Source organism: Myotis daubentonii, chromosome 8 (genome assembly GCF_963259705.1).
Source record: "Myotis daubentonii chromosome 8, mMyoDau2.1, whole genome shotgun sequence".
Lineage (NCBI taxonomy): Eukaryota > Metazoa > Chordata > Mammalia > Chiroptera > Vespertilionidae > Myotis > Myotis daubentonii.
The window spans coordinates 84,418,165-84,432,253 of record NC_081847.1 but is presented as its reverse complement, the minus strand read 5'-3'; positions in this window follow the sequence as shown (position 1 = coordinate 84,432,253).

Sequence of the window (14,089 nt, the reverse complement as noted above, 5' to 3'; positions counted from 1 at the left end):
GCTTTTTACTCCCTCCTTTGATTCTTTCTGTATTTGCTACATTAGCTCATGACCAGGTATTACTTTGGCATCAGGGGAAAACAATGCTAGTCCCAATCCTACACTAATTTCTGTTGGCCAGGCTTAGGAGATGGCCAGTCTGGAGACAGGAGGGCACTAAGGAGCATGCACACCCTGCCAGCACCCTGACTGGGTCCAGTCTTACATCCTTATCATCATGGATCATTTCAGCCACATCCAATCTCCTTAAAACTCTGGTCTTCCCCTCTTTCCCCCTCTAAGTCCATGAACAGCCTTTGCACCTGAGTCCCTAGGCCTTACAGATCTTTCCTGTCCATCAAGCTTTCCTGGGAGAAGGGCCCTCAGCACCATTGTCTGCTCACCTTACAATCTGAGGCATCTTTCCTGCCCTTCCACTTACCTGGGACTTCCTTAACAAGAGGTTAGACATAAAATCATATAGATACCAAAGTGCCTAATCTCATTCCAACCCTCAATCCTTGCTTATTTTTAGCCTATTTTAATTCTTAGTGAAATTCTGTTTCAGTAGTTCTGGGTGATGTCCGTTCTGTCTTTTAGTTTCACTTTTGAAGTAGTTGTTCAAAGCAGCAAACTCCGGTGTTAACCTATGCCGCCATCTTGGTTCTCCCGAAATTCTGTTTAAGTATAGTACATATACAAGTATTCTTAAAATATTTAACATCCAGACACTGTCAGAGTACTCTTCTGGATCTCACTATTTAGCACTAATTAGAAACAATCCAGTCTGGCCTTTGTCTTTAATGGTTTTATAAGTGCGAGGCTTGCCTTCTAATTAGACGATAAACTGGTGTTTTGCTTCCCTAATCTCTCCCAGGACCTGCCACAGAGTGGGGCGCACACAGCGGCAGCTTAATGACATGTCTCAAGCCAGTGGCTCAGGTCTTCTGTTCTCTCCTCACTGCCTAAGTCCCTGCTCCCAGTCCAGTCCCCCCCTCCTCCCCACCATTAAAAACATGCCGGGAGCTGGTCCATCCTTGCTATTTCAAGGGACCTGGCATATATGGCATACTGTTCTTAATATGTTTGCTCACCTTCTTGGCACTATGTGTTTTAACCAAGGTCTCTGAGAAAGGTTGTTTTCCCCAGGTAGGGATTTTCCCCTGAAGTTAGGGAGGGAATAAAACCCCTCAACTAAGTGCCAGGCGGGTAATTAATCCCTTTAACTACGAACAATCATGCTTAAACTACATAATCTTTTCTCCCTGGAATGGAGATAAGAAACGCCCTAACCTTTGTAATAGAGATTGATAGGATTGAATCAACTGGTATAAATACAGTTGTAACAAGACAGAAAGACTCAGAACTCAGAACACAGAACTCAGAACACAGAACTCATGAGACAGAATTCAGAAGACAGAACCTACAGGGAGCCTAGAGACAGAAGAACTTTGCTCGAGAGAGCATGCCGGAGGATCCTGGAGAGGGACTGGCCTCGGAGCCTAGAGACAGAGCCTAGTGGGAGAACATGGCAAGGGATCCTGGACTGAACCTGACTACAGAAATTGGCAAGAGAACCTGACTAGAACCTAGTACTGAACCTGCCTGGAGAACCTGAGCAGAACCTCTCTGGAGATCGAGACCAGAACTTGGCTGGAGATCCTGGCTAGGCTGCTGATCAACGGAATGCTGTCTCCATGTCATTCCCTCTTTGCCGACTCCGTCCACACCTTTGGGGACCCCTGGACCCGCTGGGGTTGGACCCCGGCATCTGGCGCCCGAACAGGGACCCCTAGGTAAGCGCCCCGCACTCGGGACGGATCGGACTCCACCATAGGAAGAGGGTGGATAGTCTTCGCCGACTCCGTCCACACCTTTGGGAACCCCTGGAACAGGATTCCCTTAGGTAAGCCGCCCCGTTGAGAACCTCCACACTCGGGACGGATAGGACTCCACTATAGGAAGAGGGTGGATAGTCTTCGCTGACTCCGTCCACACCTTTGGGAACCCCTGGAACAGGATTCCCTTAGGTAAGCCGCCCCATTGAGAACCTCCACACTCGGGATGGATAGGACTCCACCATAGGAAGAGGGTGGATAGTCTTCGCCGACTCCATCCACACCTTTGGGAACCCCTGGAACAGGATTCCCTTAGGTAAGCCCCCCCCATTGAGAACCCCACACTCCGGACGGATAGGACTCCACCAGGGTGCTACAGACCCCCCTAAAGAGGATAAGTAGGGTAAGAAGGTGGATAGTACAGAACTTAGATTGAGAAGATGTGCCATACTGAGTCCAAAGAAAGAAGACTCTGTATTGATTCTTAGATTGAGAAGATGTGCCATACTGAGTCCAAAGAAAGAAGACTCTGTATTGATCTTTAGATTAAGAAGATGTGCCATACTGAGTCTAAAGAAAAAAGACTCTGTATTGATCTTTTAACATATGTGCTTGCTAGCAGAGGAATTAAGGTTACTCCCAGTCAGACAGAACGTTTTATACAAGAAGTATGTCCATGCTTTTCTGAGGAAGGAAAGGTAAATGTAATGGCATGGGAGAAGGTAGGCCCAAGGAGCCTTATCCTTAACCCCACTGCAGCCTTTCTACCCTGGGAAAGTGCAGGATTGGCAAGCTCTCCCTGGGATGATAGATCAGGACTCAGGTAATAGCGGAAAGCGCCAATCCTACTCTTAAAATGGATATAAGAGAGCATTTCAGGTTTTTCTTTTTAATGCTTGCTTTTAAAAAATAAAAAAGGGGGAATTTGCCGGGAGCTGGTCCATCCTTGCTATTTCAAGGGACCTGGCATATATGGCATACTGTTCTTAATATGTTTGCTCACCTTCTTGGCACTATGTGTTTTAACCAAGGTCTCTGAGAAAGGTTGTTTTCCCCAGGTAGGGATTTTCCCCTGAAGTTAGGGAGGGAATAAAACCCCTCAACTAAGTGCCAGGCGGGTAATTAATCCCTTTAACTACGAACAATCATGCTTAAACTACATAATCTTTTCTCCCTGGAATGGAGATAAGAAACGCCCTAACCTTTGTAATAGAGATTGATAGGATTGAATCAACTGGTATAAATACAGTTGTAACAAGACAGAAAGACTCAGAACTCAGAACACAGAACTCAGAACACAGAACTCATGAGACAGAATTCAGAAGACAGAACCTACAGGGAGCCTAGAGACAGAAGAACTTTGCTCGAGAGAGCATGCCGGAGGATCCTGGAGAGGGACTGGCCTCGGAGCCTAGAGACAGAGCCTAGTGGGAGAACATGGCAAGGGATCCTGGACTGAACCTGACTACAGAAATTGGCAAGAGAACCTGACTAGAACCTAGTACTGAACCTGCCTGGAGAACCTGAGCAGAACCTCTCTGGAGATCGAGACCAGAACTTGGCTGGAGATCCTGGCTAGGCTGCTGATCAACGGAATGCTGTCTCCATGTCATTCCCTCTTTGCCGACTCCGTCCACACCTTTGGGGACCCCTGGACCCGCTGGGGTTGGACCCCGGCAAAAACAGGCTCAGTTTTAATTTTATTTTTTTAGTTTGTTTTTATTGATTTTTAGAGAAAGAGAAAGAGAGAAACATTCATATGAGAGAGGAACATGGATTAGCTGGCCTCTGCACACCCCCTATTGGGTATAGAGCCTGAAACCTGGGCATGTGCCCTGACCAGGAATCAAACCAACAGCCTTTTGGTGCATGGGACAATGCTCAACCAATGGAGCCACATCGACCAGGGCTGGGCTCAGGTTTTTAACCTATCATTTGTAACATCTGCATTTCCTGATGAATGAGTTACACTTTTTAAATTTAATTGGCACATCACTCAGAATCACACTTCTTTAGCTATTAAGTATGCCCCCAATAAACCTCCACTTCTCTCGAATTGCGGGCAAAGGGTCTTGAGTCTCCTTGATTTCCTCAACTTTGTGAGAGTACTGATTAACATGTATTAGTTATTCACCAATATTGTTGTATATATTAACTTGGATAGCAATGTTGCCATATAAAGCCATTTTAAAAAAAGAAAACATATGTTTCTCTAAATACAAAAGCAATGCAAACTTTAAAAATATAGACAAGCACAAAGGCAAAAAAAACAAAAAACAACTCAAACTTTACATCTCCTATTGTAATCATTTCATATGTATTTTTCCAGTATTTTTCTATTTATACATTATTACAAAGCAAAGGCACGTATAATTTTGTTTTATTTTCCTAGACAGGAAACATTTAGGTATTGAGCTTTAGGTATTGAGCTAACCTGTCCTTCAGAGAGAATTGACTCTTTATTTGGGGCCCCTGGGAATCCTGGTGAGAAGATGGGGGCTTTGCATTCCTCTTCCTGCTGCTCACGCGAGTCACTTATTGGGGAGCAAAAATAGTCTTTCCAGGGACTCTCCAAATACGTCAGCATTTCTAGCTGCTAAATTGTATTCCAGCCTTTCTTTTAGGTGCCTTCACTTATCTATCCAAAGAATGTGGGTTTTTGTTGTTGTTTTGTTTTGTTTTCAAAGAATGTGTTTGTTTGTTTTTTGAGCACTTACTATGTGCCAGGCACCGTTCTAGGTGCTGGGGACATGGCAGTGAATAAAACCATGTTTCAGTCCAGGGCACAAAGAATCTTATGGAAGCTCTGGGCTGTAGATGAACGTGTCAACTGTGAACTTCATCTTAGTGCGTTTGGCCTTTTCCTCGTGGAACCGCCATGTCGGTCGGGACCTTTGGGTCTTTCCTTTGGTGTTGATCAGGTGACCAGAGGAGACGCTATCGAGCTCCTGCATGAAGGGTGAGGTCTGGCTGCCAGACTTCCAGGAGCTGAGTTGGGGAGATGGCACCTGGAAACTCGAGCAGATTCAAGCTAATCTGACGGCATTGGATTCCAGAACCACTTACCAGCTGGGTGAACATGGGCATGTTACTGAACCTCTCTGTGCCTCAGTTTCCCCAGCCCAGATGATGAAAACAGCACCTCCTAGGTTACTGGGAGAAATAAAGGGTTTAATAGCTATCATGCACTTGGGAATTTTCTTGGCATATAGTAAATGCTCAGTAAATGTTAAGCTTGCAGTTACACTGGGTCAAAAATATGGCCGCAACCTCAGGCATCCTCAGATTGCTCTCACAAAAGAAACGCTATTTTAACAGTTTCTCTTCTGGGCTCCTGGTCTTGCTGTTACTGTCTTTTCATTATAGTCTTAACTGTCAGGTCAAACCCTACCTTTAACAGGTACTTTTGAAGAGCATACTCCTTGCTGAGAGCTTGGGTACTGGCCCAGGTCCCAAGTAACCCTGTGTGTGAACTTGTCTTTTTAAACCGTAATACTACAGAACATCTGAAAGATTCATCTGGACAATCAATCTTCAAAATAAATGCAAACAGAGTGAATTCCCAGTTGTGCAAAGGTAGAATCAGTGTCCAAGTCCTTAGCAATTGTATTCTATTACCGCCCTGATGAATTTCTGACTCATTAACAGCATCATCACAGAGCAGGCCGGGCAACTGAAGATGATTGCAAAGGAGGAACTTTCCCTGCTTAATAACACTCTGTAAAAGAAAGAGTTTTGTCGTCATCTTTGTAAGGTAAAGAGGATCTAAAGCACTTGGCTGAGAGAAGTTTTAAAAGTTTGTGAAACCTGTGTTTTGACCCCGTCGCTGTCCCTCCTCAGTGGACAGGTGGCTCAGCCTTTCTGGAGACCAGCTTCCCACCTGTAAAACGAGAGGGTTCCCTTGCGGAGAGATGGCAAAATGCACATTTGCATCGCCACTCTCTCTCTGGAACCCACCAGCATGAACAAAGGAAAAAAATTTCAACCATAATATGACTAGGGAATGAACACAATCTCACAAGACAGATTAAAAAATATTCATTTATTCATTCCTGTTTCATTCGTTCAACAAATACGTACAGAGCGCCTCTGAGATGCGAGCACGGTTCTGGATGCCAGGAGTTCCATCAGCTCCATGTGATGAAAGCCAAGCCCGAAGAAAGGGGAGCACCAAGGTCTGACACCTTTGTTCTCTGACTCAAAACAGGTACAGATTTAGGAATGTAAGCCAGAACGTTCATAGGATTCTGTAGCAAAGACTTTAATCTTTCCCAGGGAGAGGCCTGGTCTTTGCCCTTAGCTTCTGGGATGTAATCTCTAAAGCCCTTGGAATGTCATGCCTGATAGGAATGTTTTTGTTTGTCCAGGCCCTTGAGTCACTCCAGATAGTCTAACAATGTGATTGGGGAGGGGGGTGGGATTGGAGTAACGGTATCAGCGAGGCCTTTGGAGGCTGGAGACTGAGAGCAGGCCCATGGGCAGCCAACCGTGCCTGTGTGGCAGAGCCCTAGTCAGAGCTCTGGACACTGGCCTGGGTGCCCTGTCCTGTGGGCAGTACTCTGTGAGTAGCATCACACATCGTCACTAGGAAAAGGGGCACTGCTCCCACTTCACTGGGAAGGGACAGCTGGAAGGTCTGTGCTCAGAACGCTCCTGGACTCTGCCCCCTGCATCTCTTCCTGTGGCTGACGGTGATCTTCCACTTTCACGAACTGTAGCGGTCAGTGTAACGGCTCTCAGGGAGTTCCGAGTCCTTCCAATGAGTGACTGAACGTAAGGGTGGTCTTGGGGACCCCTGGACTTGCAGTCGTTCAAATCGGCCGGTAGAATATGACTTACACAGATATCCACTTCCTGGTTTAAAAGAGAATAAACCTGGTTTCCTGCCTCGTATTCATTCAAAGATGAAAATGTGAACGAGAAAGGAAGGAAAAAAGAAGCTTTCTAGAGGAAAATAGGAATGAATTCTTTTGATAATCTTGCAATAAGAAAGGCCTTTCTAAGCATAATGTGAAAAGCACAAGCAATAAAGAAAATATTTGATAAATTTGTCCACTTAAAAACTTGAACATTTTTGATGGAGAAAAAAACAAAAGACAGTCTAATAAAGTCTAAGTCCATACCCGGCTGGTGTGGCTCAGTGGTTGAGCATCAACCTATGAACCAGGAGGTCATAGTTTGATTTCCGGTCAGGGCACATGCCCAGGCTGTGGGCTCAACCCCCGGAAGGGAGCATGCAGGAGGCAGCTAATCCATGATTCTCTCTTATTGATGTTTCTCTCCCTCTTCCTTCCTCTTTGAGATCATTTTTTTTAATCAAAAAAAAAAAATTTTTTTTAAAAAGATCACTGCAAAAACTTATTTACAACACATTATACAGATCGGGATTCGTTTCTCTTATGTAAAAATCAATGAGAGATCTTTCAAATTAAGGCCTGATAGTTAAGAAAAACTATACAACATCACTAATACACAAATAGAAAGAAAACAAGAATAAGATTTATTTGTTTGCTCACTAGATGATACCCAATGTTGGCTAGGGTATGGGAAAATATGCACACTCATATATTTGTTAATATAACTTTTTAGGAGGAGAATTTGTCAAATCTATTTAAACTTAAAGTATTTAGACTTATTGGCAAACTCATTCCTTTCAGCATCATTTGTAGCTTCACAAAATTCAAAACAACTCAATCATCTATTTATATGGGGGTCAATGAAACAAATTAGAATACTTTTATTAATTCAACAAAATGTTGATTGCCTGCCATCAGATGAAACTTGCATTTTTGTGGGAGGAATGGCAGAACAAATAAGTAAATAGATACAAGGTTTGTCACAAATGCTTCAAGAGAAATAAACCTGATGATGTTTCCTAGCAAGGATTGGCAAAATATGTTCTCCAGACCAAATCCGCCTGCCACTCTTTTAGTATGGCTTGAGAGTTAAGAATGATTCTTACACTTTTAAATGGTTGGGGGGGGGGGAATTAAAAAACAAAAACAAATAATATTTCACAATGTGAAAATTAGATGAAATTCGAATTTCGGGTCCATAAGTGAACTTATTGGAACAGAGCCATGTTTAGTTGTTTACCTCTCATCTGTGGCTGCTTTTGCCACTGCAGTGGCAGCTGAGTTGCTTCTGTAGAGACTGTCTGTCCCACAAAGCCTAAGATCTTTGTTATCTGGTCCTTGCCTGGGAAAGTTTGCTAACCCCCATTTTAGAGGAAATTAATGGAGGACCCAAGAGAAATGAAAACGTGTATCCACACAAAAACTTGCAGCATTATTCATAAGAGTCCCAAAGTGGAAACAACCTAAATGCCCATCAACTGAATGGACAACAGAATGTGGTAGATCCAGACAATGGAATATTATACAGCAATAGAAAGAAATGAATGAACTATTGGTACATGCTACAACATGGTACATGCTGAACCATGAAAACATTATGCTCAGGGAAAGAAGTCAGATGTATGATTCCATTTACATGAAATGAGAAGAATAAGCATATCTATAGAGGTAAGAGAGTAGATTGGTGGTTACTTAGGCCTGGGGGCTCGAGTGGAAATAGGGAATGACTGCTAAAGGGGTTCTGAAAATGTTCATGGTTCCTTGCCCAACCAGCAGCTCAGCGGTTGCTTGTTGACCTATGAACCAGGAGGTCACGGTTCAATTCCCTGCCCTGGTTGCTGGCTCAATCCCAAGTCGGGGGTGTGCAGGAGGCAGCTGATCAATGATTCTCTCTCATCATTGATGTTTCTATCTCTCTCTTCCTCTTCCTTCCTCTCTGAAATCAATAAACATATATTTTTTTTTAAAAAAAGAAAATGTTCACAGTTCCCGATAGTTTCTTTTGGGAGCTGCTGCACCAGCCCTGGCCTGTTCACCTCTGCACTTCTTGTGATGCAATAAAAAACAATGTTTATTTTGTTAAGCCACTGCAGTGGGGTTACTATTATGTGAAGCTAAATGCAATTCCCAAATGATACAGTGGGTTAGAAAGCCACGGAGAGCAAAGAAATGATCAGTCGCTAGAAGAAGAATCAGAGAAGTATAGCGCCTTAGCGGCCAAGGGAATCGAGTTTGCACCAAAGAAGGCCATTGCCAGCAGTTGTAGAAAGGCCCAGAAGGCGATTGTCAAAAGGGCATTCTAAGGACAAGCGTGGCAGAGCGGAGCTGTGAGTGGATGGAAGGCTGGCAGGGCAGCTTGTATGCGGTGGAGAAGAGGCCCGGGGAGTTGAAGAGGCAGAAGTCAACACATTTGTCAGGTTGTTGACATGAATGTTCAAAGTGACTGGGATAATGGCAGGGTGAAAAGAAAGAAGGGGAGTCAGGTGCCAAAGAGTTATCTAGGAGCTTAGGAGCGGGTCCCACAGAGCAGGGCTGAGTCCTGCATGTAAAGAGCGTCCTAGCAGCGCCCAGACAGCGTTTCACCAGCCGGTCTTGTCTTGGTGATGTCACAGCAACTGCTTGTTTCCAGTTTTCTGTGGTTGGCCAGATGCTCAGGAACAGTCTGTCACTCTCATGATTAGTAAATTTGGACCTAGAGAGCCATGTGCCTATTGACTTCCGGTGGGAAATGTGCCTTTCCTCAGATTAACACGCTGAGAATTTCATGTGTTTCTTGGCCTCCTTTACCTGGTGTCCAGGTAACTGGAAAACCAACTTTATTTATTTTTTTAAAAAAATATATTTCTTTATTGATTTCAGAGAGGAAGGGAGAGGGAGGGAGGGAGAGAAACATCAATGATGAGAATCACTGATCGGCTGCCTCCAGCACATCCACTACTGGGGATCAAGCCCGCAACCCAGGCATGTGCCCTTGGCCGGAATCGAACCTGGGACCATTCAGTCTACAGGCAACCTTCTATCTACTGAGCCAAACCAGCCAGGGCAAAAACCAACTTTAGAGTCAGAAGGTTGCTTGATGAGCTCAGGACCGGAATGCTTAGATTAGTGTGCTTTCTCAGGAGCGGTGGGGCATGTGCAACCCCTTCACCTGGGCTTGTGTGCACCTCTCTCAACTCCGGTCCGCACATCTTTCCTCAGTTGTGCAGAGCCCATTAGGGCTGCTGGAACTAGGGCTTCCTTCATGCTGAGATATCCCGGGTCACCTGGGGAGGCCTGGCGTGGCTGTGTTCCTGTCTTCTCAGCAGCTCTTTTAGAAGCCACCGAGAGCTAGGTGGTGAGACTCCCGTAGACTAACGTTGCATTGATTAGCACCATTTTCACTTTCAAGGAGTGATAGTTATTTAGCCTCATCCTCAAATTCAGGGCTGCATGACTGATACTCCTATAAACCAAAGACAAACGTGGATACTAATCACTTCAGTTCTTTCCAGGTTGATAGCATAGCTTCAAGTCCCAGAACCAATACAACCCCTAACGGTGGCCAGAGGTGGGCCAAGGTGCCGGCCCACCTGTGCTGTGCCTGCTCTTTTCTGCATAGTGGGCAAGGGATGGTCTTCCCCGCAGAGCAGGCAAGCATTTACCTGGTGGCTGATGCACCTACTTTTTGGCTCAGAAAATAGAGCCACTAAACCCATGGGATAACACTTGTTCTGGGTGTTTTCAAAGAGAGTAGAGAAATATTTGGAAAAGGTGAGCAAGTAATATCCTTTATCCCTAGGCACAACTCCGTGCATATTGTCCGGAGCTCCCAGCCTCCCCCCACCCCACGCTGTGTGGCCCCACCCTGGTCTGAGTGCACCTCTTTCAACAATATGGCAGCAAGGCACCTGCCCAGGATGGCAGGGGCGTGAACACCTGGGTGCTGCTGAGCAGCGGGAGGCCCTGGAGAAGGGCAGCCTGAAGATAAGACTGGAGGTGCCCTGGCAGCAGCCATTGGATTCCTGAAAGGGGCACTAGGAAGCCACGCTGGAGGTAAGAAGACTGTGCACGCCCTGGCAGTTGAGTAGCTTGTTTCGAAGGAAATTGGATGCTGGGCAGGCCATCTCACCCAGAAGTCCAGTGACACTGTGAGGAGGAATGTGCAAAAGATTCTTTTACTGGGAAAAAGGTCACACCTTATATAACTTTTGAGATCCCTTCCAACGCTCCTGTGCCGGATTCTGTGACCTGATACTATGGCAATTTACCAGAATTGTATGTAGAGGGTATCTCATGTTTGTGTGTGTGTGTATGTTTATGTATATCCTGGCCATTGGTTGTCAAAATCCTCCCAGCCATAACCTTGCGATGTATAGAAAAGTTTTGGTTGAGTGTAAATGGACACAGAACATCATGACGTTGGAAGGAGATCTTAAAGCAATAGGTATACTTGACATTGAAAATACATAGTTGCATTGTTTTGGATATGCTAACTTATGAAACATAGTCCAGAAGTATTAATTGAAAACAAAGCAAGGGTCAACAGTGTGAATAGCATACCTCCATCCATTTTTAAAATGATATATATGTGTCATTTACAATGATATATATGTATGTATTTATATATTCATACATAACTCTGGAAAGATACCCAGAAATCTGGTAACAGCAGTTGTATCTGAGGAAAACTGAATGACTGAGTGTGTGGAATAAATTATTTTCCACTGGATTTATTTACTTATTTACATATTTATTTTACTTCTATGCAATGTGGTTGTGTTACCTATCAAAACAACAACAATGGCCGAAACCGGTTTGGCTCAGTGGATAGAGCGTTGGCCTGCGGACTGAGGGGTCCCAGGTTCGATTCCGGTCAAGGGCATGTACCTGGGTTGCGGGCACATCCCCAGTGGGAGATGTGCAGGAGGCGGCTGATCGATGTTTCTCTCCCATCGATGTTTCTAACTCTCTATCTCTCTCCCTTCCTCTCTGTAAAAAATCAATAAAAAATATATTTTAAAAAAAAACAACAACAACAATAATAAAATAAACCTTAGCAGCCTTAGTGAGAAACCCAGTTAGTAGCGAGCACAGGGGTGTGTGAAGAGGGCAGCCTCTAGGAGTCCCAGGGAGATGAATGCCCATATTTAAATGAATGTCAACCTTGCCCCAAGTTTAGAAATCATTTGTCGTGAATTCAACATAGAACTAGATTAGTTTGAACTTGAGCCGCCCTCAAATGGATCAAAAGAATGAAAAAGGGTCTCATGACTGTTAATAAGTAAGCAAGTGGCATTCGCTTGGGTTGGGGACACTAATTCCTGTTCTCATGGGTGGGCATGCTGGCACCTGGGCAGGGTTTCCCTTTTGCCACCAGCTGGTGGTGTGACCTTGAGTAAGACACTTCATTCTTCTTGGGCTGCTGGAGGAGTAACAAGCTCACAATTCGTTATCTGAGTCATTCTGTGGGACTCGGGGTGTGTGGGGGGAAACCACTGCAGAGCAATAGAAACCTAAGGTCCCGGGGAACCAGAGAGCCGATAAAGGAAAGCACAGCAGGGGTGGGCTACGCTTGGAGAGCATTGCCATGTCCTGTTTTCTGCCGGAGCTTGGCAGGCCCTTTACCAGGCTCCAGTGAATCACCAAATCTCTGTCCTGCGTGGCTAGAGGCACAGCTCACTGCACAGATGGTGCTGGGAGCCCAGCGAGTCTGGTTAGGTGGTAAATCTCCTCTCCAGCACTAATCCCAGTAAGCATATGCTTAATTAGGCAAGGCTGTGTGGGACCTCCATCATACAGATGATTGAAAATCAGTGCAGGAGATGGTGCAGTTTCATTTTAAAAAGAAAGATACACATATGGGTAAGGTGTGACTAAATTAAGGAGACAGATTTGCTTAACCTTTGAATTTTTATTGTATACTTAACTTTACAGAGACTAATTTTAACTAAAACACCACCCTAGATTCTTTTCTGATCTTGTTTAACATGCAAACATATGTTTAAAATTATGTATTGTATTTTTATTTCAATGGTAATGCATGCTTTTACAGAAATATAATTGTATTTCAAAGGTAGTCACGCTTTTTATAGAAAAAAATTAAAACTACAGAAATATATAACACAAAATATAAAAGTCATGAAAGACAGAGAAAGAAAAAAGAAAGGTACCATGTTAGTAGGGTTGCAAATTATTCCAGTTATACTTAGCTGTGTTAAGGAATAGGAGTTTCACTGTGCTATAAAAACTTTTAAATGCTCTATTTCTCACAAGCACCTTGCCCCAGATAGTAGAAATCTTAAGACTTGCCAATGAATAGTATCCCCATGTTCTCTGGTTAAACATGTACTTTTAAAAATATGTTTTTATTGATTTTAGAGAGAGAGGAATGGGGAAGGATAGAGAGATAGAAACATCGCTTGTCTGTCTCCTGCACACCTCCTACTGGGAATCGAGCCCGAACCGGGGCATGCGCCCTGACTGGAATTGAACCGGTGACCTCTTGGTTCATGGGTGGATGCTCAACCACTGAGCCACATTGGCTAGGCTAAACATGTACTTTTAATTTACAAATTCAGACTTCTCAGAGGGTAATTCCCCATTAGGCATCAGCTGCTCGGGGACTGGAGCAATCTGATACCTAAACCTGGTTACTACCACTGAAGGGCACAGCACCTCTTTGGATTATGTGCCTCATTGCCAAGGTCTTTGAGCCCAGACATTCCTTCAGCTGCACTTGCTTCTGCTGGTCCCCTGACCCTCTCAGCACTATTGCATCCTCTGCAGGCATTTGGCTCCGGGTGGATCCTTTGCTGGCTGCAAGCAGGCCAGGGAGAACCAGGAACACACCATTTGTCTAACTCCTGTCCGACCCACCTCAGCCTCTCTGCCCTTGAAGTAGCCACAGGTAGGGTTTCTCCCACATGGCATCCAGGAAGTGAGCTGCTGGCCCCACGTTCTTGGGCTTCCCAAAATTTACCTGGATGTTTAAGTGCCCGCCTGGCCAAAATGGGGAGGAAAAATCAGCCTTTCTCCTGTGTTGTGCCCCCTGAGGGTCTCTGTATCATGCCCTCCTTGTCTCTAAGTCAGCCAACCTTGGCGTTCAGTCACGCAGGCGGAGGTGGAAGTTTCTTGCACAGCGGAAGGAGCCGCATGCCCTGAGCCCTCCTGGATTAGCCCCTAATCTGGTTAGCCAGGAGCTCCAGGAATTTGGAAATCCTGTTTGTCCTGACAAAGTCTGTCTCTCAGGACTTTTTCCATGCTATAAAACCCAATTTTGGATATCCAAAGCAAATTATTAACGCTTCCTTTTTCTTATAGTGCAAACTATAAGTAAACACATTAAGACCTGCCTCTCTTTTCCTCTGTCCCCGCCTCCCACACACCTCTCATTCTCTTTTACCCAACACAGATAGATTTCATTGGCTGATTAAAGTC